The sequence below is a fragment of the Citrus clementina genome, unplaced genomic scaffold (assembly GCF_000493195.1).
Source record: "Citrus clementina cultivar Clemenules unplaced genomic scaffold, Citrus_clementina_v1.0 scaffold_2, whole genome shotgun sequence".
Taxonomy (NCBI): Eukaryota; Viridiplantae; Streptophyta; class Magnoliopsida; order Sapindales; family Rutaceae; genus Citrus; species Citrus x clementina.
In genome coordinates this window covers 16,092,627-16,117,815 of record NW_006262688.1, presented here as the reverse complement: position 1 = coordinate 16,117,815, position 25,189 = coordinate 16,092,627, and the positions used below count along the sequence as shown (strand labels likewise).

The 25,189-nt window shown below is 33.7% G+C and overlaps 3 non-coding genes across 3 annotated transcripts; 2 read left to right on the top strand and 1 right to left on the bottom strand.

The window, feature by feature from the left end:
• The first annotated feature begins 361 nt into the window (after window positions 1-361).
• On the top strand, window positions 362-468 carry LOC112101246. The gene has a single exon (XR_002907373.1). It is a non-coding gene; the product is annotated as a small nucleolar RNA R71 (small nucleolar RNA).
• A 13,201-nt stretch (window positions 469-13,669) lies between these two features.
• LOC112101262 lies at window positions 13,670-13,776 on the bottom strand. Its single transcript, XR_002907389.1, has one exon. It is a non-coding gene; the product is annotated as a small nucleolar RNA R71 (small nucleolar RNA).
• Window positions 13,777-24,529: 10,753 nt separating this feature from the next.
• On the top strand, window positions 24,530-24,636 carry LOC112101379. The gene has a single exon (XR_002907506.1). It is a non-coding gene; the product is annotated as a small nucleolar RNA R71 (small nucleolar RNA).
• The last annotated feature ends 553 nt before the right edge of the window (window positions 24,637-25,189 follow it).

Below are 25,189 nucleotides of genomic sequence, written 5' to 3'. Positions count from 1 at the left end.
AGCAGATGATAATGCAAACGGATTTCCAACTTGGCAGTTGACACTAGTATGATTCCCTCCATATAATTCACACACTTGAGTTTGAATATCACTGACATTTAGATGCTCCAGCTTATTAGATAAAGCAGTCATCTAGGTAGATAAAGCAGCGACAACATCAATATTATGGGCTCTTACAACTTTCCTTGGCATTGATCGCTCTGAAGACCGCTAGTAATTGTTAAAGGCCATCTCTTCCAATAATTCATAACCTGCATTTGGTGTTTTTCCCATTAACATTCCTCCTGCTGCAGCATCAATCATTGTTCTAGTATTGGATCCCAAACCATTGTAAAATGTCTGTACCTGAAGCCAAACTGGTAGACCATGATGTGGGCATTTTCTTACTAGGTCTTTGTATCTCTCCCATGCTTCATATAATGACTCCATCTCGAATTAAGCAAAGGTTGTGATGTCATTCCTCAACTTGGTTATTTTTGTTAGAGGAAAGTACTTTGCTAAAACCTGCTGTGCTAAACCAACCCATGTAGTGATTGTTCTAGCAGGGAGTGAGTTCAACCACTCTTTTGCTTTATCCCTCAGTGAGAATAGAAAAAGCATTAGCCTGATAGCATTGTTTGAAACACCATTTTCCTTAAATGTGTCACAAATTTTCAAGAAATTTGCAATATGAGCATTTGGATCATCATTCGGCTGTTAACATATATGTTTTCATAATGTTGATTTTGATGATAATAAGCAAGATTAAGAATGATTAATCTTTTAAGCTCAAATTATTTTTCATACATTTTAAATAAATCACTATTTTCACATTATAAAGGTTTTATATTTAATAGAAAAATGATTTTATGAAATTGGTTATTTTTCAAGTTCATGGTCTAATTGAAAGAGCTTTAAAAACTTTGAAATCAACGGGTATTGCTTGAAATTCTAGAGAAGGACTTATTTGAAAAGTTTTATAGCATTTTGGGCCATATAATAATTTTAGAAAGTTTTGGGAATAGCAAGCATTATTTAGAAATTCTGAAATTGGACCTATTTGTAAAATTTATAACGTTTTGGGCCATAATACAGTTATAGGAAGTTTTGGGATAAAACTATAATTTGAGAAAATAGTTCACTGTAGCAAGGGGCTAACCGGATTTGAAAAATTGGCAAGCCGAATTTTGGGCAGAAACTCTCTGGATTGAAAACGGCTAATTGGATTTTGGGCAGTAAGCTTCTGGAACAAAAACAACTATCCCGATTTTGAAAGCGGTATACCGATGTTCTGAAATTCAAATTTTTACTATAACGGTAACATAAAAGCGGCTAACCGGATTCCATAAGCGATAAGCCGATTATCACCAAAAAGTGCATAACGGCTAGTTTTTTAGCTCAAACTATATAAACTCAAATCCAATTCATTTTTGGTAATTTAAGTAAGTAAAACCAAAAAGCACACAACATATATTGAGCTCTCATTTTGCAAATCATAAAACATTGAATCATCTTTGTTCTTCAATTTGTATATCTACTGTTTGAGAGAGTTTTTGTTGTAATTTTCAATTCCTCATCAAATTTGTGAGTGTTTAAGTGTGTGACACTTGAGTGAAGAGATTGGGAGATAATATCTTTGTTGTAAAGGTTCATTGACATCTTGAAAGTCAATTGTAAGCTTTTAAAGCCTTGGAAGGCTTGGATAGTGAAATCCTCAAGCTTGGGTTGCTTAGAGGCGTGGACGTAGGCGGGGATTGCCGAACCACATAAAAATCCTTCTGTTTGTTTTCTCTTCCCTTACTCATTTATTATTGTGCTTTATTGAACTTATTGTTTTCGAATTTATTAAGGCATTAGATTGAATTGTTGTGTGATTTACTTAGCTTACGTTTTAAAAACCCAATTCACCCCCCTCTTGGGTTGCATAACTTGTATTTCATTTGATATCAAAGCGAGGTACTCTTGTGTAGACTTACCCGTCTAGAGTTAAAGATCTATGGCAACCCATAATGATTCAACCTTTAATGAAGGACAGTCCACCACTGGACCACCATATTTTGATGGAAACGATTACCCGTATTGGAAAACTAGGATGAGAATTTACTTGCAAGCTTTAGATTACGAAATTTGGGAAATCGTTAATGATGGTCCTTTCATGCCTTTGACTAAAAATGAAGTCGGGGAAGATATTCCAAAATCTTCATGGGAATGGAATGAATTGGAAAAGAGAAAAGCTTCTCTGAATTCCAAAGCTATGAATGTCTTATTTTGTGCACTAGATAAGAAAGAGTTCATAGAGTATCTAGTTGTGAAAATGCTAATGAAATTTGGCACAAACTTGAAGTTGTCTATGAAGGCACAAATCAAGTGAAAGAGTCTAAAATTAGTAGGTGCACTCGACAATATGAATTGTTCCAAATAGAACAAAATGAGAGTGTGTATTCTATGTATACTAGATTTACGGACATAGTGAACACTCTAGGAGCCCTAGGAAAGACCTTTTCAAATAGCGAGAAAATTAAGAAAATCATTAGGTCGTTACCTAAGGAATGGAGACCAAAAAGGACTGCCATTGATGAAGCCAAAGATTTAAATATCTTACCTATTGATGATTTAATTGGTTCTCTTATTTTTTATGAGGAAGACTTGGCAGCCGAAAGAGGCAATGAGGAGAAGAAGAAAAGCATTGCTCTCAAAGCCTCGAAACATGAGAGTGATGAGGAAAGCAGCTAGATGAGGAGGAGATGGATATGCTGGCTAGGAGATTCAGAAATTTTTTTAAGAAATCCGGTGAGCGAAGAAAATTTAAAGACCTTAAGAACCGAAAGGAGAAGAAGGAAGTAATCAAATGTTATGAGTGCAAGAAGCCTGGCCACATAAGATCGGAATGCCCTCTTCTCAACAAACTCAAGAAGAAAGCAATGGTAGCCACATGGGATGATAGCGATGAGGAAACAAGTGATGCTGAATAGCATCAAGAAATGACCAATCTAGCTCTCGTGGTAATTGGAGATGAATCGGATGATGAACTTGATGAGGTAAATGATCTTCCTACTTATGATGAATTACATGATGCTTTTAAAAAATTGCATGATGAGTGGATGAAAATTGGTAAAAAGAATGCATGTCTTAAAAAGAAAATGGTAAAAATCAAAAATGAAAATGAATCTCTATGTGCAAAGATTACATGCCTAGAATTAGAGAATAAAACATTGCATGATAGAGTTGCATTATCAAATGAGAAACCTAGCACTTCACATGAGCATCTAGAATCTCACATAGATGACTTGAAAAAGGAAAATGAAATGCTTAAGAAGAAGAGCAATGAGTTAAATGAGATTGTTTTGAAATTTACAAATGGACAAAAGATGTTGGATAACTTGATTAGTTCAAAAAAATGTGTGTTTGATAAAGGAAGACTTGGCTATAAGCCAAATTTGAAACAAAAGTATTATAAGAACTACTTTGTGCAGAGTACATCTATTAACAATCAAGTTGTATGTCAATATTGTAACCAAAACGGTCACATGAAGCTTGGTTGTCCTATTAAAAGAAAAGTATATTATAGAGTAAAATGTATTTGGATTCCAAAAGGAACCATTGCTAACACTCAAGGACCCAAGAGTATTTGGGTACCAAGAAGCACAACTTGAATTTTTTTTATAGGTACCATAATCAAGAAATGGTGGAGAGTTTCTTGATGAAAGCTTGTGAGAATAATCATTCAATCATGATCTAAGAGAAAATGATGAGTAAGATAATTTAATTGCTTTGGTAACAATTCTTGCCATATTATTGTATGTAATCATGATGCATGATTATATGTATATATATATGATGATAGTTTGTCAACTCATCATGATGGATTTGTTTAATTTTAATGATTATGAAATGTGTAAGCATGATAAATGAGTGATATGCTTGAATTCTCAATATTTGAATGCTTACATATTTCATGATTGTATGATGTGTATGCATGATAGATTAGTTATATGTTTACATTTATATTTCATGCATCAAAAGGCTTATTGAAATGTTTTAAATCACAAAATGATTTAAAATCAATCAATTTCTAAGCCAAAAATAAATTAGTGTGTATAATACAAGTCGAAGAGCTTACAAAATTTCAAAAAGCTTAACCGGTATACCGCTTCTTATCAACTGGAAAACCATTTTTCTTTTTGAAACTCTCTGGATCACATTCGGATAACCAGATTTAGTAAACTGGTAAGCCGAATTAATTTTGGTGGTCACTGAAGCATAACCGGTTAGCCAGTTATTGCCAATCGGTAAGCCGGATTGGCTTTGCACATTTGTTGGAAAATGCAGACAACCGAATAAGGGAACCGGTAAGCCGTTTTTGGCTTGTAACATTCTAGACACTAACCGGCTAACCGGTTAGTGAAATCCGAAAAATCGATTACGATTTTCATGTCACTGCCTCACAACCGGATAACCGGTTACATAATCTGGTAAGCCGGATTTGAAAGGGAACTTTTTGCCTCAAAATCGGACAGCCAGTTCTGGTAAACGGTAAGCCGAATTCACACATTTTAAAACCATTCATCTTCTTCTTCATTTTGACAAACCGGATCCCATTCTCTCTCTAAAAATTGTTTCTTCCTTCATTCTTTTTCACTCTAAAATCCATCATTCTCATTCGTTTTCGCTCCAAATTGATTCATATAACTTATGCCCCATTCATTCTTGTGTCCAAAATCATCTTTCAAATCCATTTTCAACATCAAACTCACTAGGAGTCTTTTATACTTGTATTTGGACACACCAACATTTCATTTACTGTTTTATTTTCTTTTATTTTGCGTTTGGATTATATGGATGTTTGCTATGATTTTGGATTATATGTTTCTTCTCACCTAAGGACTTAATTTTAGGAGATCCATCACAAGATGTAACTACTCGATCATCATTTAGAAATATATGTAACTATTTGTAATAATTGATTTGATCACTTGTTCTTTACCTAATAATGATGGCTTTCTTAATAGCTATGTTGATTTTGATGATCTATATTACCATATGTTGATTTTGATGATCTATGTATTGACATTATGCACTTATGCTTAACTTAAGTTTTGATGATAAAAAATGTGCTTTGATGATTACATCGTATCTAATGAAATTTGATCTTATGCAATCTATGATTGGCGAATGGATGCATTTTTTGTACTTTATCGATGTATTGTTAAATATGCATTACTTGTTGTAAATGATATCGAAAAAAAAAATACATATACTTAGAAAATTTTAAGGATATAAGATTTGTTAAGTTATACTGAAATGTCACATTAGATCTTTGATGAGTTTAGTTGTCTTGATTTCTAAAATGTGATTAGTAATTATTGAGCTTGGATAGTTGATAATACGTTCTTATAACTTTTGCATGCCAACTTGGTAAACAAATCAAAACCTCTTTGCAAAAAATAATTTTCAAAAATTCGGCATGAACTTGGGATGATGAAATTTATTAATATCTCTAATCATGTGATTAATACTATTAAAATGGATTTCTTGATGATTTTGATGATTGATGATTATATGTGTGTTGCTTGATGAATTGATGGAGTTGTAGGTTTGTTATAATTGTTTAAGCTTATATGGAAGTGTTTTTAACCATATTGTGTATTTTAGGATTTGTTCATTTTTAAGGGGAGACTCTGCATTGTTAGCACAAAATGGGTAATATCTTCATTGAATTATTTTTTTTGATGATCTTGTTTGGATTCCATTTATCTATATTTTATTTTTTATGATGAAGGGGGAGATAAATATGATATGTTTTTAGATAAAATCATTTTGGTTAAAATTTTAAATTGGTTATATATTTAGGGGGAGCATATAATATGATTTTGGATAATATGCATTTTGAACTCTTTTGTTGTACGAAGGGGGAGACAAAGTAATATATCATTTCGATGTTGTCAAAAGGAGGAGAATAATATGCACTTTGAGTATTGTTTTGATTATGGTGATGATTTTGATGATTTTGGGATATGATGATGATTTGATTACATAGTTGTTTTATATGATAATTTTATGTTACAATAATTACATGGTTGTAATATTATTAAACTTGTATTTGAGGTGATGCTTGTTGTTAGGGGGAGATTCTGTCAAAATTTCTACTCGGTCAACATGGGTAATAAATTTGCTACTCTTATTTTTTTCCTTTAAGTTTTCTTTTTGATGATGAAGGGGGAGAAGAATACATATTTTTAAATTTATAAAAATTTACTACTCTTTTCTTTTGCCAATTAAGTTTTTTTTTTGGTGATGAAGAGGGAGAAGAATGCATGTATTTAAATTTTTTAATTTAGCTAATTGGCAAATTAAAAGAGAAGATTATATTTAGGGGGAGCAATTTGTGGAATCATTCTTTAAATATATGAAATGTTTGTCATCATAAAAAAGGGAGAGATTGTTAACATATATGTTTATATAATATTGATTTTGATGATAACAAATAAGATTAAGAATGATTAATCTCTTAAGCTCAAATTATTTTTCATACATTTTAAATAAATCATTATTTTCACATTATAAAAGGTATTATATTTAATGGAAAAATGATTTTATGAAATTGGTTGTTTTTTAAGTTTATGGTGTAATTGAAAGAGTTTTAAAAACTTTGAAATCAACAAGTATTGCTTGAAATTCTAGAGGACTTATTTGAAAAGTTTTACAATATTTTGGGCCATATAATAATTTTAAAAAGTTTTGAAAATACCAAGAATTATTTCGAAATTCTGAAATTGGACCTATTTGTAAAATTTATAACGTTTGGGCCTTAATATAGTTATAGGAAGTTTTGAGATAAAACTATAATTTGAGCAAATAGTTCACTGTAGCAGTCACTGTAGCAAGCGGCTAATCGGATTTGAAAAAGCGGCAAGCCAGATTTTAAGCAGAAACTCTCTGGATTGAAAACGGCTAACTGGATTTGACAAGCGGCTAACCAGATTTTGGGCAGTAAGCTTCTGAAACAAAAACGACTATCCGGATTTCGAAAGCGGCATACCGATGTTCTGAAATTCAAATTTTCATTGTAACGGTAACATAAAAGCGGCTAATCGGATTCCATAAGCGGTAAGCCGATTATCACCAAAAAATGCATAACGGCTAGTTTTTTAGCTCAAAGTATATAAACTCAAATCCAATTCAGTTTTGGTAATTTAAGCAAGTAAAACCAAAAAGCACACAACATATATTGAACTCTCATTTCGCAAATCATAAAACATTGAATCATCTTTGTTCTTCAATTTGTATATGTACTCTTCAAGAGAGTTTTTGTTGTAATTTTCAATTCCTCATCAAATTTATGAGTGTTTAAGTGTGTGAGATACTTGAGTGAAGAGATTGGGAGATAATCTATTTGTTGTAAAAGTTCATTGACACTTTGGAAGTCAATTGTAAGCTTTTGAAGCCTTGGAAGGCTTGGATAGTGAAATCCTCAAGCTTGGGTTGCTTGGAGGTGTGGACGTAGGCGGGGATTGCCGAACCACGTAAAAATCCTTCTGTTTGTTTTCTCTTCCCTTACTCATTTATTATTGTGCTTTATTGAACTTATTGATTTCGAATTTATTAAGGCATTAGATTGAATTGTTGTGTGGTTTGCTTAGCTTATGTTTTAAAAACCCAATTCACCCCCCTCTTGGGTTGAATAACTTGTATTTCATCGGCATCCCAGGTAATTTTATTGACGTCTGAATCATCTAGATTATGGTTGGCTTAATTTCAAAATTATTGGCTTGAACGACAGGGCGTGCAATGCTTGAGCGAGCACCATTAACTGTAGGCACAACATCATCTCTTAAAGGTCTCGCATCCTTATTTCCATGTAATGCTTCGTCAGCCATGATTAATTGTTGCTCCTGTAAAGCTTCTCTCATTTCTCTATTAAGCCTTCTACACATACGTTCAATCTTTAGATCAAAAGACAATAAATCAAAACTTCTTAAACGTCTCATAAAATTAAACAAGAAAGCAAAAACTTAAAATAAAACAATAAAAAATAAATTTCAAATTAAACTAAGGTTAGTTGGTATTGATGCTGATCCAAACAATCTTCGACAACGACGCCAAAAACTTGATTAGTAAATTGGCAAGTGTACTAGTCAACACAAGTAATATAATGAAGAGTAGAGTATCGTCCCACGGAGATTATGTATCCTATTAGTTATCGAAATTATTCTAACTCTAATTTATTTGAATAACCAAATAAGTAAATTTAGATTAAAAATAAAATAAAATAACTAAAAATTAAATAAAGATGCAAGTAGTAATAGAAATCACCAAGAGATTAAGACACTAGGACATCCTATTGCACCATTACCAATCCAATTTAATCATCCATCTATGCTATTAACGTTTATTAGCCATGTTGACAGTGAATTTCCCTAATCTATTCAATATCCTCTCTCAAGTAATATAAAAAATACCTTCACATATTAACCCACTATATCTCTATGTGAATTTAAATATGCAAAAATTCATTAAGGTCTATGGAAATTCTTAGAAAATCTACATGAATTACGTTGGTACATCTCTGTTTTTCGTTCAATTCATGGCATCATTACAAAGAGCAAAAATACATAAATCTTCTCTCAGTCTCATTATGTATCCTCAAATCATTCAAATACTGGCCAAATATTTAAAAGCATTAAGCACAATAATAAACACTCAACCATGGAATAATAAACTAAAAATAACACAAATTTATGGAATTAAATCTTCGTAGTTAGGCTACATCGTAGCCCTAGCAAAATAAATTAGTTCATGGGAAAATGAAGAGGATTCATGAATATTATCAGGAACATCCAAGCAAGACAATAGAGAAAAGGAAAAGAAAAACTCAAGAATTAAACTTGGCTCTTGCTCTAGATCTATTGCGGCTGTTGCTACTTCTTTTAATTCAGTCTTCTCTTATTTTTCTTTCTTCCTCTAAGTTTTCTTTCTCTTGGCTTGACAATTTGTGCGGCTGCCCTTGTCTTCTTAATTCCACTAATGTTGCCACAAGTCTATGCTTTTATAGTAGCTTTTATTTTGCACCCAAATCCTCACATGGAAAGGGTTAAAATTGCAGCCACCACCTTTAAAATCTTAGGCCATTATATTGCAAAACCAAAAGGCCCAAGTTCACGTGCATGCCATATTTTCTTTGTAAATTAATTCTTCAATGCTTCCCCACGTGATTGCATGTATGTTGCTTAATTTAATAAAATCTTCCTTGAATTATTTCAATTAAATCTCTTTATTGCTTTCCCTTTTTGATTCCTTCAAGTTGATTTCCTCCTGAATGTTCCGATTTAATTTCTCTTGAATCCCATATTATACCTAAAATAACAAAATATAAAAATTAAGATAAAATTAATATAATAAAATATAATTTAACTTAAAATTAAGTTAAAGAAGTATTAAAATAATAGATAAATTATGAGAACATCAACGACCAAAAGGTAAGTTACTATATGTTCTTAAAAAGAATAAAAACGCAATTGGATGGACTTTAACTGACATTAAAGGTATTAATCCTTTAATTTGCACACATAGAATCAATTTGGAAGAAAATGCTAAAACATGTCAACAACCTCAAAGAAGATTAAACTCGCACATGAAAGAAGTAGTAAAAATAAATGTTCTTAAATTACTTGATGCGGGAATTATCTACCATATCTTTGATAGTAAGTGGGTAAGTCTTGCACAAGTAGTGCCTAAAAATTTTAGAATCACTGTTGTTAGAAATAAAAAAGGTGAATTTATTCCAACACGGATTACATCTAGTTGGCGCATGTGCATTGATTATAGAAAGTTAAATGAAGCCACTAGAAAAGACCATTTTTCATTACCATTTCTTGACCAAATCTTAGAAAGAGTAGCTGGACATCCCTACTACTGCTTTTTAAATGGATATTCAGGTTATTATCAAATTCCTATAGCACTTGAAGATCAAGAAAAGACCACATTTACATGTCCCTTTGGAATATTTGTATTTACAAGAATGTCATTTGGACTTTGTAATGCTCCTACAACATTTCAAAGATGCATTTTAAGTATTTTCACTGATATGGTTGAACATTGTTTAGAGGTATTTATGGATGATTTTGACTGTGTTTGGGAATTCTTTTGATGATTGGCTTGATAATTTGAAAAAAGTTTTAAAAGGATGTGTTGAAAAAGAACTCATATTAAATTGGGAAAAATGCTATTACATGGTTACTTCTGGAATTGTTTTGGGTCATGTTGTATCTGTAAAGGAATTTAAGTTGACAAAGCAAAAATTGAAGTCATATCTAATTTGCCACAACCAAAAACAGTTAGAGATGTGCGATCATTTTCAAGATATGCAGGATTTTATAAGAGATTTATAAAAAACTTTGTAACCTCTTATTAAAAGACGCACCATTTGAATGGATTGATGATTGTCAAAAATCTTTTGGGAAAATAATTTATCTTTTGACATCTGCACTTATTATGCAATCTCCTGATTGGTCTTTGCCTTTTGAATTAATGTGTGATGCAAATGACTTTGTTGTTGGTGCTGTTTTAGGACAAACAAGGGATGGTAAGTCGTTTCTGATTTATTATGCGAGTAATACTTTGGATAGTACTCAAATGAATTATTCGACAACTGAAAAAGAATTACTTGTGGTGTTTGTATTAAACAAATTTCGCTCATATTTGCTTGGTTCTAAAGCTGTTATTTTTATTAATCATGTTGTTGTGAGATATTTGATGACTAAACATGATGCAAACCAAGACTAATTTGTTGGATTTTGTTACTTCAAGAATTTAACCTCACCATCGAAGATAAAAAGGGGTGCCGAAAATGTTGTTGCTGATCATTTATCAAGACCCACATATGAATTCTGCACTGTTATAACACCCATCAATGACTCATTCCCTGATGAATTTTTATTTTCGGTTACTTCAATGCCATGGCATGTTAACATTGTTAATTTCTTTGTTACAGGTAAAATGCCTTTGCAATGGAATACCCAAGAGAAGAAAAACAATTTGGTTGAAGTAAAGAAATTTTATTGGGATGATCCTTACTTGTTCAAATATTGCCCTGATCAAAATTTTCAGCAATGCATTCCTGATAATGAGGTAAGTAGTGTCATTAATTTTTGTCATTCTGAAGCATGTGGTGGACACTTTTCTTCAAGAAAAAACTACAGCTAAAATCTTACCATGTGGATTTTATTGGCACATATGAATTTTACAAAACTTGTAAAAACTGTCAAAAATTGAGATCAATTACTAAAAAAAACATGATGCCCTTAAATCTTATACTTTAGATTGAAATATTTGACTGTTGGGGAATTGATTTCATAGGTCCATTTCTACCATCTTTTGGATTTGAGTACATATTAGTTGTAGTTGATTATGTCTCAAAATGGATTGAAGCAATTTCTTGTCGAAATAATGATAGTAAAACTGTTGTTAAATTTTTAAGAGAAATATTCTAAGTCGATTTGGAATCCCTCGGGCCATTACTAGTGATGGCGGTAAGTATTTTTGTAATAGTCACTTGAGTCCTTAATGAAAAAATATAGAATTACACATAAAATTGCTACCCCTTATCATCCTCAAACAAATGGTCAAGTTGAATTAGCAAATAGTGAGATAAAACAATTTTTAGAAAAAATAAATAACCCAAACCGCAAAGATTGGTCTCTTCGACTGACTGATGCACTTTGGGCCTACCATACTGCATTTAAGGTGTCTTTAGAAATGTCACCCTATCAGCTAGTTTATGGTAAACCTTGCCACTTACATGTTGAACTAGAGTATAAATCATTTTGGGCTATTAAAGCTTTTAATTCAAATTTGGATGATGCTAGTAATGTGTGAAAATTGCAATTGAATGAACTTAAGGAACTAAGAAATGTTGCATATGAAAATTCAAGAATTATGAAGGCAAGAACAAAACCTTTTCATGATAAAAAAATTTTGTTGGAAAACATTTTAGATTGGTCAAAAAATATTGTTTTATAATTCTTGGCTTCATTTGTTTTCAAGAAAGATAAAATCAAAGTGGAGTGGCCCATTTGTTGTAAAAAAATGTATATTCATATGGGGCTGTAGAAATTGAGAATCCAAAAATCAGTGTCACATTTAAAGTTAACGGATAAAGAATAAAGCCCTATCTGGAATACCAACCACGTGAAGCAAGCACAGGAAATAAATTTGAGTAACCCACAAAATCTTGATTATGTTTTTAATGAGTGTTTTAACTTTTCACTATTGCTTTACCATTTGAATTGTTTGATTGTCTTGAATGATACGCATTGTGATGTTAGTTGCTTAAGTTTGTTTAATAATTGTGTTTTCTTCATCATTATACATCATAAGCACCTCAATAAGGAAGATTATGTTCATACTTCTTAAAAACTTTTTGTGAATAAAATTTCACTTGAGAGGCCAGATACAAAGCTGTAAATCACATCCAATATGGGAACAACAACTACCAACATCAGTGGCCTACTGATAACTCTATAAAATGAGAGTTATCATGAGACTTTTAGGCTTAAATCAAGACTACTTAGAGAGCAATTGATGTGCTTTTAGTACATTTTGATGTTGGTTTGGATTAACATCTATCTTAGTTTAAGTTTGATGAAGTTTATGTGACTTTGAATAATTGTATGGCTAAAACATGTGCTTAATTATAAATAATTGGAAACCTGAATTTTATGGAAAAAATGTTGTTGCAATGGACTTATAAAAATGACAAACGAACATGGCCACAGAAGACTTGAAGTAAGGATGGAATAGTGAAGATGTTGTAGCAATCCTGGAGCATTGACAAAAAAATTCGGCAGGATATTCAGAATATTGCAATCTGCAGTTTTCTAATCTGAAGATGTGTGCCCTAAAGTTTCCAGTTACCCTAATTTGCCATTATAAAAGGAGGCGTACATGAAAAGAAATGAGAAGGCTGTCAATAAAGATTTAAAACAGAAAAGAAACAATGAAGTAGCATAATTCTCGATTAAAATTCAAGGCTGCTCTGGTAGAAGAAATTACATAATCAATTGGGATTCGTTTTTTCTCATTCTTTTCCTATTTATTCGTTATTCATTGATGATGAAGATGTATTCGATGGCTAGAACTTGGATGTTTATTTACCTTTCATAAATTAAGAACTAAGTTTATTTGTGGTTGAGTATTAAACTAGCTTGATGATTAATTGACTGAATATAGATGTTGTTGCATGTTTGCTATAGAATTTTGCTTTCATAGTATTTATTTAAAGTCATTATTTTGGCTGACCACCCATTTAATGATACAAACTAGGAAAGAGCCACAAAAGGGCCTATCCTAGTGGAACATATCAGAGCAATTTTGAACTGAGGTGGAGGTTTAGGTGGAAGCTACCAATTTTGAACTTAAACCAGTGATGTTTCATATGTTGCAAACAGTGGGACAATTTAATGGATTGCCATCAGAAGATCCTCATCTCCACCTTAAGTTGTTTTTGGAAATGAGTGATGCTTTTAAAATTGATCGAGCATCACATGATGCATTGAGACTAAGACTTTTTCCTTACTCCTTAAGAGATCGAGCAAGATCATGCTTGAACTCTTTACCACCATACTCTATCATAACATGAAATGACTTGGTTGATAAGTTTCTGATGAAGTACTTCCCACCAACCAAAAATGCAAAGTTACAAAATGAGATCACTTCTTTTCATCAACTAGAAGATAAAAGCTTGTATGAGGCTTGGGAAAGATTTAAGGAGTTGCTCAGGAAATGTCCTTATCATTGCATTTCTTGCTGCATACAGTTAGAAACCTTCTATAATGGGTTAAATCCAAACACTAGATTGATGGTCGATGCTTCAGTAAATGGGGCTTTATTATCTAAATCTTATAATGAAGCCTATGAAATCTTCAAGAAAATTGCTAATAACAATTATCAGTGGCCATCAATTAGACAAATTGCAGCAAGAGGAGTAGCAGGGATACACAATGTGGATGCATTTACAGCATTATCAGCCCAAGTAACATCATTGACCAATATGGTAAAAGGTATGACCACTGCTCCAGCAATTGTCAATCAAGTTGCTAAGATTTCTTGTGTGTACTGTTGAGAGAGGCATTTATTTGATGATTGCCTAGGGAATCCAATTCAGTCAATTATGTGGACAACTTCAATAGACAAAACCAGAACAATCTATATTCCAATACCTACAACCCTAGATGGAGGCAGCACCCAAACTTTTCATGGAGCAACCAGAACCAGTATGCTCCAGCATCCAGTGGACTGAATAGAACTACTTGGCCACTTGGTTTTCATCAGCAAAATCAAGGGCAAAGAAACACCAACAATGATCAATTTAGTTCATGGGAAAAACTAATTAAAGAGCACATTGTGAAGAATGAAGTAGTTGTCCAAAGTTAAGTTGTGTCCTTGAGAAATTTAGAAAATCAAATTAGACAGCTTGCCACAGTATTAAGTAACAGACCTCATGGGAGTTTACCCAGCAACACAGATGATCCAAGGAAAGAGGGTAAAGAACATTGCAAGGCGATGAACTTAAGGTTTGGGAAGGATGTTAATATTCCTATTGGTATGCTAAGAAAAATGATGAAACTTATTTCATCTCCAGAGGAACTTCAAGTTAAAAAAGAGTTGCAGCAACCCAGTTATTAAAACACTGTGAAAGCAGTCAGGCTACAACAACCACAGGAAGAAATCACTCAGTAACTGTTGAAGCAGAAGTTGCAACACTAGCAGTAACAACCCAGAGTCAATAAAAAGAACTACAACCTATATCTCTTGTTGTAGTGCAGCAGTTTAGGCATCTACCCCCTTTCCTACAAAGATTCCAGAAGCAAAGACAAGATAACCAGTTCAACAAGTTCTTGAAAGTGTTGAAACAATTGCATATCAATATTCCCTTTGTGGAAGCTTTAGAACAAATGCCCAATTATGTGAAATTCTTGAAGGATATTTTGGCAAGAAAGAGAAGACTTGGAGAATTTGAAGCTATTGTTCTAACACAAGAATGCAACTATGTGCTTCAGAATAAGATTCCTCAAAAAATGAAAGATCTAGGAAGCTTCACAATACCATGTTCTATTGGAACTAGGTACAATGGTAGAGCACTTTGTGACTTAGGAGTAAGCATCAATCTCATGCCCTTCTTTGTATTTAAGCAATTGGGAGTTGGTGAATGTAGACTAACAACAGTCACTTTACAACTTACTGACAGATCTCATGCATACCCTGAGGGCAAGATTGAAGAAGTCTTAGTAAAGGTAAACAAATTTATTTTTCCAGTGGATTTTATTATATTAGATTTTGAGGTAAATAATGAAGTACCAATTATACTTGGTATACCTTTCCTAGCAACAAGGAAGACACTAATTGATGTGGAGAAAGGAGAGTTAACCATGAGGGTGAATAACCAACAAGTCACTTTCAATGTGCTGGAAGCTATGAAGAGTTCTGATAAGATTGAAGATTGTAATTTTTTTAGTGTTGTAGACTTTCTTATAACAAAAAAGAATAGACAGCTGCTGCAGCAAAGAAGAAATCAGAGTTGCTACTTTTGAAGAACTTGAAGAAGAGGATATTGCAGCAACCTAGATAGCATGGTTAGGATAAAAGCAACCTGTAAGACATGGCAGACACTTTGAATCTCTAGATCTTTCAAACAGGGAAGTAAAACCAACAGTTCCATCTATTGAATCACCTCTTATTTTAGAATTGAAACTCTTACCTTCACATTTGAAATATGTTTTTCTTGGTAAAAATAATACACTTCCTGTAAGCATTTCATCTTCTTTAAATGTAAATCATGAAAGGAGCTTGGTAGAAGTGGTCACTACAAGAAAACAGGTATTAGATGACAGATTCAACTTATATCATAATAGTATGATAGACTCATGATAGAATTTTTAATCTATCACAAATTAATGATGGTTATGTGACAATATTATTTTCTATTACAAATTTATGATGGTTTTATGATATAATTATTGTTTATCACAAATTTATGATAGAATCGTGATAAAAAAATTTTTCTATTAAGAAATTATGATAAAAAATTAATTTGACTATGTTTGACCTAAAGTTTAATATATTATTTTATTTAAAAACACAAAAGGGTGCATTTTAATAATTCAAAAATGAAAAAAAGAGAAAAGAAAAACACGTCTTGACCCAAGCCCCAAAATCACTAACACTTGCACCCAAACACAACACTCACTCACGGCCAAACCCTAGAAATCAACCTTGCGCTCAATCGTTCGACCAAAACACCATCCTTTCGCTGCCATTCAAGTATATTGTAACTATACCGGCAATGTTGTTTAAAAATTATAGCCCGTTCTGTGGTATTAAAACCCTAGAACTAAACTCTCACCTTCTCAATTGATCGAAGAATGCCACCATTCTGCCCCCATTTAAACCATTTACTCTCGATTTGCATTGTTTCTTAGTCTCTTTGTCCTTTCAGCGTCACCATCACTCTTGTTTCACTTCGTGAAGGTAAACACTTGCAGTGTTTTTTTCGATTTGTCCTTTGATTTTGGGTGTAGAATCGATTAGGTTTTGTAATATGAATGAGTTTGCTGAATAAATTCATTGGGTTTGACTTGCATGAAATGGTGACAAATTTTCCTTTGTAAATCTGACATGGTGATGAAAAAATCAATGACAATTTATTGAATAGAAGTGGGTTTGAATTTTTTTGTTCCAGATTTTGACCTATATTCAATCAAAGAGAAATTAGGTGTTATTATTTTTAATTTTTACCCTTGTAATTTAGAATCGTTTCAGACTGTTTCTTTAATAGTGAAGAAGTGATGGCTTCAACTGCATGTAGAAATGGTATTGTTTAGAAGGGAAATTTGAAATCATCCTCTTTCAAATCTAGGCCTTATCCCTCTCCCTCATTGGGATCGGTTGTTCGTCGCAGTTTTTTTGCATCTTCTGTCAGAAATGACGGAGGTCAGTTTCATTTATTCTGTTTTATTTTCTGTTTGATTTTGTCTCAATAGTAACTTTTAATGTCCCAAGTTGCTGATTTTTCTGTGCTAGGTCATAGGCTGCCATTAATCATTTTCGGTTTTTGCTCTACCTCAGCTTAAGAGGTTGAAACTTCAAAAGAACAATTGGAACTCAGACACTTATGAATTCAATGAGGTTTTTACTAAATCTGCATTATAAAAGCGTGTTTATGAAGTCGTTGCCAAGCCTGTTATGGAGGTCTGTTATGGTTGGTGTAGTTGTCAATGTTTTAACACCATTTTTCAATCCAACAATATATGCTTCATTAAGTTTATTTGTAGACATGGCATTATTTTTTTAGCTTCAAAATCGTAGCAATATTCCTTTTAGGATATATCATGCCTTGTGTAACAATCTCTGAAGAGAAATTTGCTACAGGGCTTTCAAATTTCACTATAAGCCACCAATTTTAAATATTTGTTCTTTAATTCTTGTTTTCTTCCATTTTAGTTTTTTAATTTTTATTTTATTTTGGCAAGTGATTATTCACAAGCTTTCCCCTCCGCTGAATCACTGTCTTTCCATTCACAGTCTCATACATCTTTAAAGATGCTGAATTTTTGCAAACTTCTTATTTTTATTTTCTTGGTCAGTACGGTTTCTTTGAGCAGCAGTAGCAATGTTGGCTCAAAATATTCACAGGCCGAGTGCTTGAAAGTGACAGTGTCCTCTTTCATGAGCTCTTTAAAGACCACCGTTGATGCCATTCAATAGGTGGTTCCTGTTATTTCTAAATTTACTAATTTTTTTTTTGTGATTTTCGTCTCACCAATGCTATATCAGACTCTCTTGATCTTCTTGATTTCTCTACTGATGAGCTGAGCTGGTCCATCTTTGTTTCCCAAAATCCCACTGGAAAGCCCTTGGTAAAACTACAAATCATAATTCTCATATAATGCATGAGATATTGTTGCATTCCCAACAGCCACATTCACTGCATTAATTAATTTTTGCATTTTGTTTTGTTTACATTGAGATACAGGGGACCTCTGTGTTAATTGCCAATTGCTAGTTTATACACATTCGTTTTTAACATAATAGGAAAGCTTAACGGTAGTGGAGATTTAAGTTCAGACTTGAGAACTTGGTTAAGTGCTGCACTGATTAATCAGGAGACATGCATTGATGGGTTTGATGGCACCAATAGCATTGTCAAAGGTGTGGTATCAAGTAGCCTTAACGAAATTTCTTTGTCGGTTCAAGAACTTCTAACAATGGTGCATCCTTCCCCCAACCAATGGTCCAATGGGTTTAGCCACAACAACAGCGGTGGCAAAGGTCGCGACGGACGGGGAAAATCAAGTGGCCAATTTCCTTATTGGTTTAAGCGTGAAGATCGGAAATTTTTGCTAGTAAATGGGGTGCAAGGTGATGTTGTGGTAGCAACAGATGGTACAGGGAACTTTACTAAGATAATGGATGTCGTGTTGGCAGCAGAGGATTATAATATGAAAAGATTTGTGATTTACATCAAGAGGGGTGTGTATAAAGATAGCTATGTTTTAATTTTTTTTATTTTATAATGGTTGTTGTTAAGGATTGCAGTGTAGATGTTATGCATTTGATAACATTGGGTATTTTGATTGATTTTATGTAGATTTATTTGCTGGTTTGGTTTGGAATGTTGATGGGTATGTGACTGGAATTAAAGTGCTATTAGAAGATGGTGGGTTGCTGGTTATGGGTTGAAGTGTTGCTGAGTGTCTGTATTGGAGTGTTGGAATGTGGTTGTTGCAGTATTCCCACTGGAACAGCGCATTACTGCTGGAAGTCAAGCTTAAAGTCTTGCTATTGGAATATTTCCATTAATCTTTGGAAGTTTTGTTGGGTAACTTGGCTTGGTTTTTGGCGTTTATATTTGGGATTTTTTTTTAATTTAAGATGTTTTATTATGTATTCATGGTGATTACATTGGATATTGTATGTATCTCTTTTGAATTTTTTGGATACTATATGTATATCTTTTGTTCCCATATTCATTTTATGAATTAATTAAATCTGTAAACAGGAATTAATTAATAAATTATAATTGTAATATAATTTTTTTAAAAAAATATATAACTCTATGACGGAAAATAGCCATCATAAAGTTTGTCATAAAAATTTTTCCGCCAAAATTTTAGATATATATTAACAAATGATAATTGAACTTCCCACCAAAAATTTTAAAAAAAGCGCGAAATTAAAATAAATTAAAATTTTAATTAAATTATTTTTTAATGAAAATATTATGTGATGGATATATGATCATGAAATACCATCATATATTCATGATGGAAAAAAAATTTGTCATAAATTAATGACAATGTTATGCACCTCATTTTGTGACAGTTATTTCCCGTCATCTATTACCTATTTTCTTGTAGCGGCTGGGGAAATATAAAAAGGCAATTGGATGGACTATTGCAAATATTAAGGGAATCAACCCATCTATATGCATGCACAAGATTCTGCTAGATGATTGTTACAGCAATTCAGTAGAACAACAGAGGAGACTAAACCCTATCATAAAGGAATTTGTAGAAAAAAGGATCATCAAATGGCTGGATGCTAGGATCATATGCCTGATATTTGACAGTTTTTGGGTGAGCCCAGTACAATGTGTTCCAAAAAAATATGGAGTAACTATTGTAGCAAATGAGAAGAATGAACTTATTCCCACAAGAACAGTAACAAAATGGAGAGTCTGTATGGACTATAGGAAACTTAACAAAGCCATAGGGAAGGAACACTTACCACTACCATTTATAGATCAGATGCTAAATAGACTTGCTGGAAAACATTACTATTGCTTCGTAGATGGGTGTTCAGGCTACAACCAAATTGCTATAGCACAAGAAGACCAGGAGATGACCACATTCACCTACCCTTATGGAACTTTTGCTTTCAAAAGAATGCCATTTGGTTTATGTAATGCTCCAACAACCTTCTGGAGGTGTATGATGTCTATTTTTTCAGATATGATTTACCACACATTGGAAATTTTCATGGATGATTTCTCAGTCTTTGGAGAAGTATATGAAAATTGTTTACATAACTTAGAAGATGTGCTAAAAAGGTGTAAGGAGACCAACCTGGTACTCAATTGGGAAAAATGCCACTTTATGTATAAGAAGGTATAGTTTTAGGTCATAGAGTGTCCAAGAATGAGATAGAGATGGACAAAGCAAAGATAGAGTCAATGATATTAGAAGTTTCTTGAGACATGTTGGGTTCTACAGAAGGTTCATCAATGATTTTTCCAAAATAGCTAAACCTTTATGAATACTGCTGGAGCATGACAAGTCTTTTAATTTTGATGGAGATTGCATCAAAGCCTTTAGTGACATATAAAAAGCTCTAGTAATAGCACCAGTTGCTTTAGCACCAGATTGGAGTCTACATTTTGAACTAATGTGTGATGCTAGTGACCATTCTGTTGGAGTAGTTTTAGGGTAGAGAAAGAACAAGAATTTTCACTCTATTTACTATGTCAGCAAAACTCTTGCTACTGCTCAGATTAACTACACCACTATTGAAAAAGAATTGCCAGTAGTAGTATTTGCCTTTAATAAATTAAGAGCCTATTTTGTGGGCACCAAAGTGATAGTATACACAGACCATGCAGTAATAAAATATCTGATTTTAAAGAAGGATGCCAAACCAAGATTGATCAGATGAATCCTATTTTTACAAGAGTTTGATTTGGAGATCAAAGATAGGAAAGCGACTGAAAATCAAGTAGCAGATCATCTCTCAAGACTCAAAACAGATGTCAGCACATTGACCAAACAAGACATCACTGAAGCATTCCCCGATGAGCAACTGTTAATGCTACATCATGCACAAATGCTGCAGCAAGCTGGACTCCCATGGTATGCAGACTTTGCTAATTACTTGGTGAGTGGGTTATTACCAACTGATTTGAATTATTAGCAGAAAAATAAAATTTTTCATGATGTTAGAAGCTACTAGTGGGATGATCCATATTAATATAAGCTCTACTCAAACCATGTGATCGAAAGATGTGTACTTGATAAAGAAATCCCACACATATTGCATCCATGCCATGTTGCAGCATATGTGGGACATTTCAGAGGCCACAGAATAGCTACCAAAGTTCTACAATCAGGTTATTACTAGCCCTCTGTCTTTAAATATGCATATGAGTTTGCTAAATATTGTGACAAGTGCCCAAGAACAGGAAACATATCTCAAAGACATGAAATGCCAATAGCAAACATTTTGGAGGTAGAGATCTTTGATGTATGAGGGATAGACTTCATGGGCCTATTCCCACAATCTTTTGGGAACTTATATATTTTAGTTGCTGTGGACTATGTGTCTAAATGGGTGGAGGCTGCAGTACTACCAACAAATGATGCCAAAGCAGTGGTGAACTTCCTTCAGAAAAATATCTTTTCACGGTTTGGAGCTCCAAGAGCAATCATTATTGATGAAAGTACTCACTTTTACAATACGATCTTTACTGCAGCATTAGTAAAGTATAGAATTAAGCATAAGATTGCTATAGGATACCACCCATAATCCAATGGTCAAGCAAAAGTGTCCAACAGAGGGATTAATTTTTTTTTAGAGAAAATAGTGAACACCACCAGAAAGGACAAGTCATTATGTTTGCATGACTCTTTATGGGCCTACAGAACAACATACAAGAAACCAATTGGCATGTCTTAATATAGAATCATCTATGGAAAAGCTTGCCATCTACCCCTTGAGCTAGAACATAAAGCATATTGGGCATTAAAGCAACTAAACTTGGATATACATGCTATAGCAGAACGGAGGAATCTTCAACTTTGTGAAATTAATGAATTAAGATTGTTCTCCTATGAAAATGCAAAGATCTACAAGGAAAAAATAAAACTATGGCATGACAAACACATTCAGCAAAAGAGTTTAATTCCAAGCCAACTCATTTTGCTTTATAACTCAAGATTAAAGTTGTTTCTGGGTAAATTGAAATCTAGGTGGTTAGGACCTTCCAAGCTAGTTAGAATCCATCATCATGGGGCTGTAGACCTCTTAGATGAAAGAACAGACCAAGAATTCAAGGTTAATGGGCACAAAGTAAAACATTACCTCGCAAGTGCACGAATCTATTGTAGAATAGATCAATGGTGACGAGTGTCGATCCCACGAGGAGATGGATTTTAATTGAGTGCAGAATTAATTTTTCTAAATGGGTGGTTGGATTTTAATTTATGGATTTCTTTGGAACACATTGCACTGGGCTTACCCATGAATTGTTTGATATTGGGTATATGATTCCAACATCCAACTATTTGATGATTTCCTTCTTCACCACTTCTTTCATAATAGGGTTCAGCCTTCTCTGGTGCTCCACCGAATTGCTAGAACAATCTTCTAACATGATTTTATGCATGCATATTGATGGGCTTATCCCCTTTATATCTGTCATGGTCCATCCAATTGCTCTTCTGTATTTTCCCAGCAAATCTACTAGACTCTGACCTGTATCCAAAGTAGAAGAAATGATTACAGGGAGTGTGTTGTTCTGACCAAGATAAGCATACTTCAAATGTGAAGGTAACAGTTTTCATTCAAAACTAGGAGGTGATTCAATAGATGGTAAAGTTATTTTTACTTCCCTGTCTGCAAAATTCAAGTGTTCAATAAACCTATTGTGTCTATCAGATTGTTGTTTGTCCATCCAATCTGTCTGGATTGCTGCAACATTTTCCTCTTCGACATCCTCAAAGGTGGTGACTTTGTCAAGTGTATTACTGCAACATCTGTCCATTCTGTCTGCTACAATAAAATCCACTACACTTAGAAATTGCAATCTTCTACTTCATCAGGGTTCCTCATAGCCTCTAGTACATTAAATGTGACTTGTTGATCATTCACTCTCATGGTAAGCTCTTATTTCTGCACATCTATCAGAGTCTTTCCAGTTACTAGAAAAGGTCTTCCAAGTATAATGGGTACTTCTTTGTCAGCTTCAAAGTCCAATACAATGAAATCCACTGGAAAGATGAATTTGTCAACCTTCATCAGTACATCATCTATCTTTCCTTCAGGGTTTGCATGAGATCTGTCAGCTAATTGCTGAGTGACTGTTGTTGGTCTGCACTCCCCTACTCCCAACTGTTTAAATACAGATAATGGCATCAAATTAATACTAGCTCCCAAGTCACAAAGTGCTCTGCCAACATACCTAGTCCATATGGAGTATGGTATTATAAAACTCCCGGGATCTTTCAATTTTGTGGGAATTTTACTCTGGAGCATATGACTGCTTTCCTGTGTTAAAGCAATAGATTCAAATTCTCCTAGCCTTCTTTTCGTGCCAAGATATCTTTTAGAAATTTCACATAATTTGGCATTTGCTCCAAAGCTTCCACAAAAGGTATATTTATGTGCAGTTGCTTCAGCACTTCCAGAAATTTATTGTACTGCTTGTCTTATTTTTGCTTCTGGAACCTTTGTGGGAAAGGTGGTGGATGTCTAAACTGCTGGGTAGCTTCAGGAGATATCAAATTCTGTTTGTTTGGTTTAGTGCAGGTTGTGACTATTGGTGTTGCAACTTCTTTTTCAGTATGTTCTGGTTGAACTTCCTCTGCATTTGTTGTAGCTTGGCCCATGTAACTAGTGTCTTGAAGAGGAGGTTGTTGTAACATGCTTCCATTTTGAGATAATTTTTATGCCGAATTGAATTCCCTCCCATTTTTGGTTACATCAATTGGATATCCACATTCTTTCCAGACCTCAAATTAATTACTTTGCAGTGTTCTTTACCCTCCCTCCTAGGATCTTCTGTGTTGCTAGGTAGGCTTCCTTGAGTTTTGCTGCTCATTACTGTGGCTAGTTGTCCCATTTGGTTTTCCAGGTTTCTCAAGGATACAGCTTGACTTTGCACAATTGCTTCATTCTTTGCAATGTACTCTTTAATCAGTGCTTCCAGTGATGTGATTGGATCCTGATTGTTATGCTTTTGCCCTTGACTTTGCTGATAAAACCAGGTGGTAGTGTGTTTCTATTTTGTCCATTTAATGCTGGAGCATTTCGATTCTGGCTGCTCCATGCAAAATTTGGGTGTTGCTTCCAGCCAGAATTGTAAGTATTTGAATATGGGTTGTTCTGAGGTTGTCGATTGAAATTACCCATATAGTTTACTGAAGCTGGGTTTCCAGGACAATTATCAAGGTTATGCTCTTCACCACAGTATACACAAGAAAGTTCAACAACTTGCTTTACTGTTGTTGGAGCAGATGTCAAGGCATTTACCATGTTAATCAATGAAGTTACTTGTGTTGATAAGGCTGTAATTGCATTAATGTTATGTACCCCTGCTGATCCTCTTGCTGCTGGTTGCCTGGCTGAAGGCCACTGGTAATTATTATTGGTAATTTTTTCCAGAATTTCATAAGCTTCAGTGTAAGATTTGGATAACAGAGCTCCATTTGCTGAAGCATCCACCATTAACCTTGTACTTGGATTCAACCCATTGTAGAAAGTTTCCAATTGAATACAACAAGGAATATCATGATGAGGACACCTTCTGAACAATTCCTTGAATCTTTCCCAAGCCTCGTACAAACTTTCATCTTCCAATTGATGGAAGGAAGTAATCTCATTCCGCAACTTTGCATTTTTTTTTTGTGGGAAATATTTCATTAGGAATTTATCAGCCAGTTCATTCCATGTAGTGATGGAATCAGATGGTAACGAATTTAACCATGCTCTTGCTCGATCTCTTAAGGAATAAGGAAAAAGCCTCAGCCTTAAGGCATCTTGTGTTGCTCCAGTAATCTTGAAAGCATCACTTACTTCCAAGAACAATTTAAGATAGAGATGAGGATCTTCATTTGGCAATCCATTGAGTTTCCCAACTGTTTGCAACATTTGAAACATCACTGGCTTTAACTCAAAATTTGCAGCGTCTACTTCAGGTCTGATGATGCCAGGATGTACAACTTGGGGAGTTAGCACAACATAATCTCTTATAGCTTTGTCTATGTCATCATCCATGTAAATAATATTGTTATTGCCTGGCTGTCTCCCGTTAGCATGTTCATTATGCTCTTCTTGAATGTTGACTGGTTGCAAGGGCCCGTGAGGATTCAAATTCCCTGCATCCTATAAATTATTCATGCTTGAAGCAATTTCTGAATTCCTTTGTTCTCTTCGCAATCTCCTG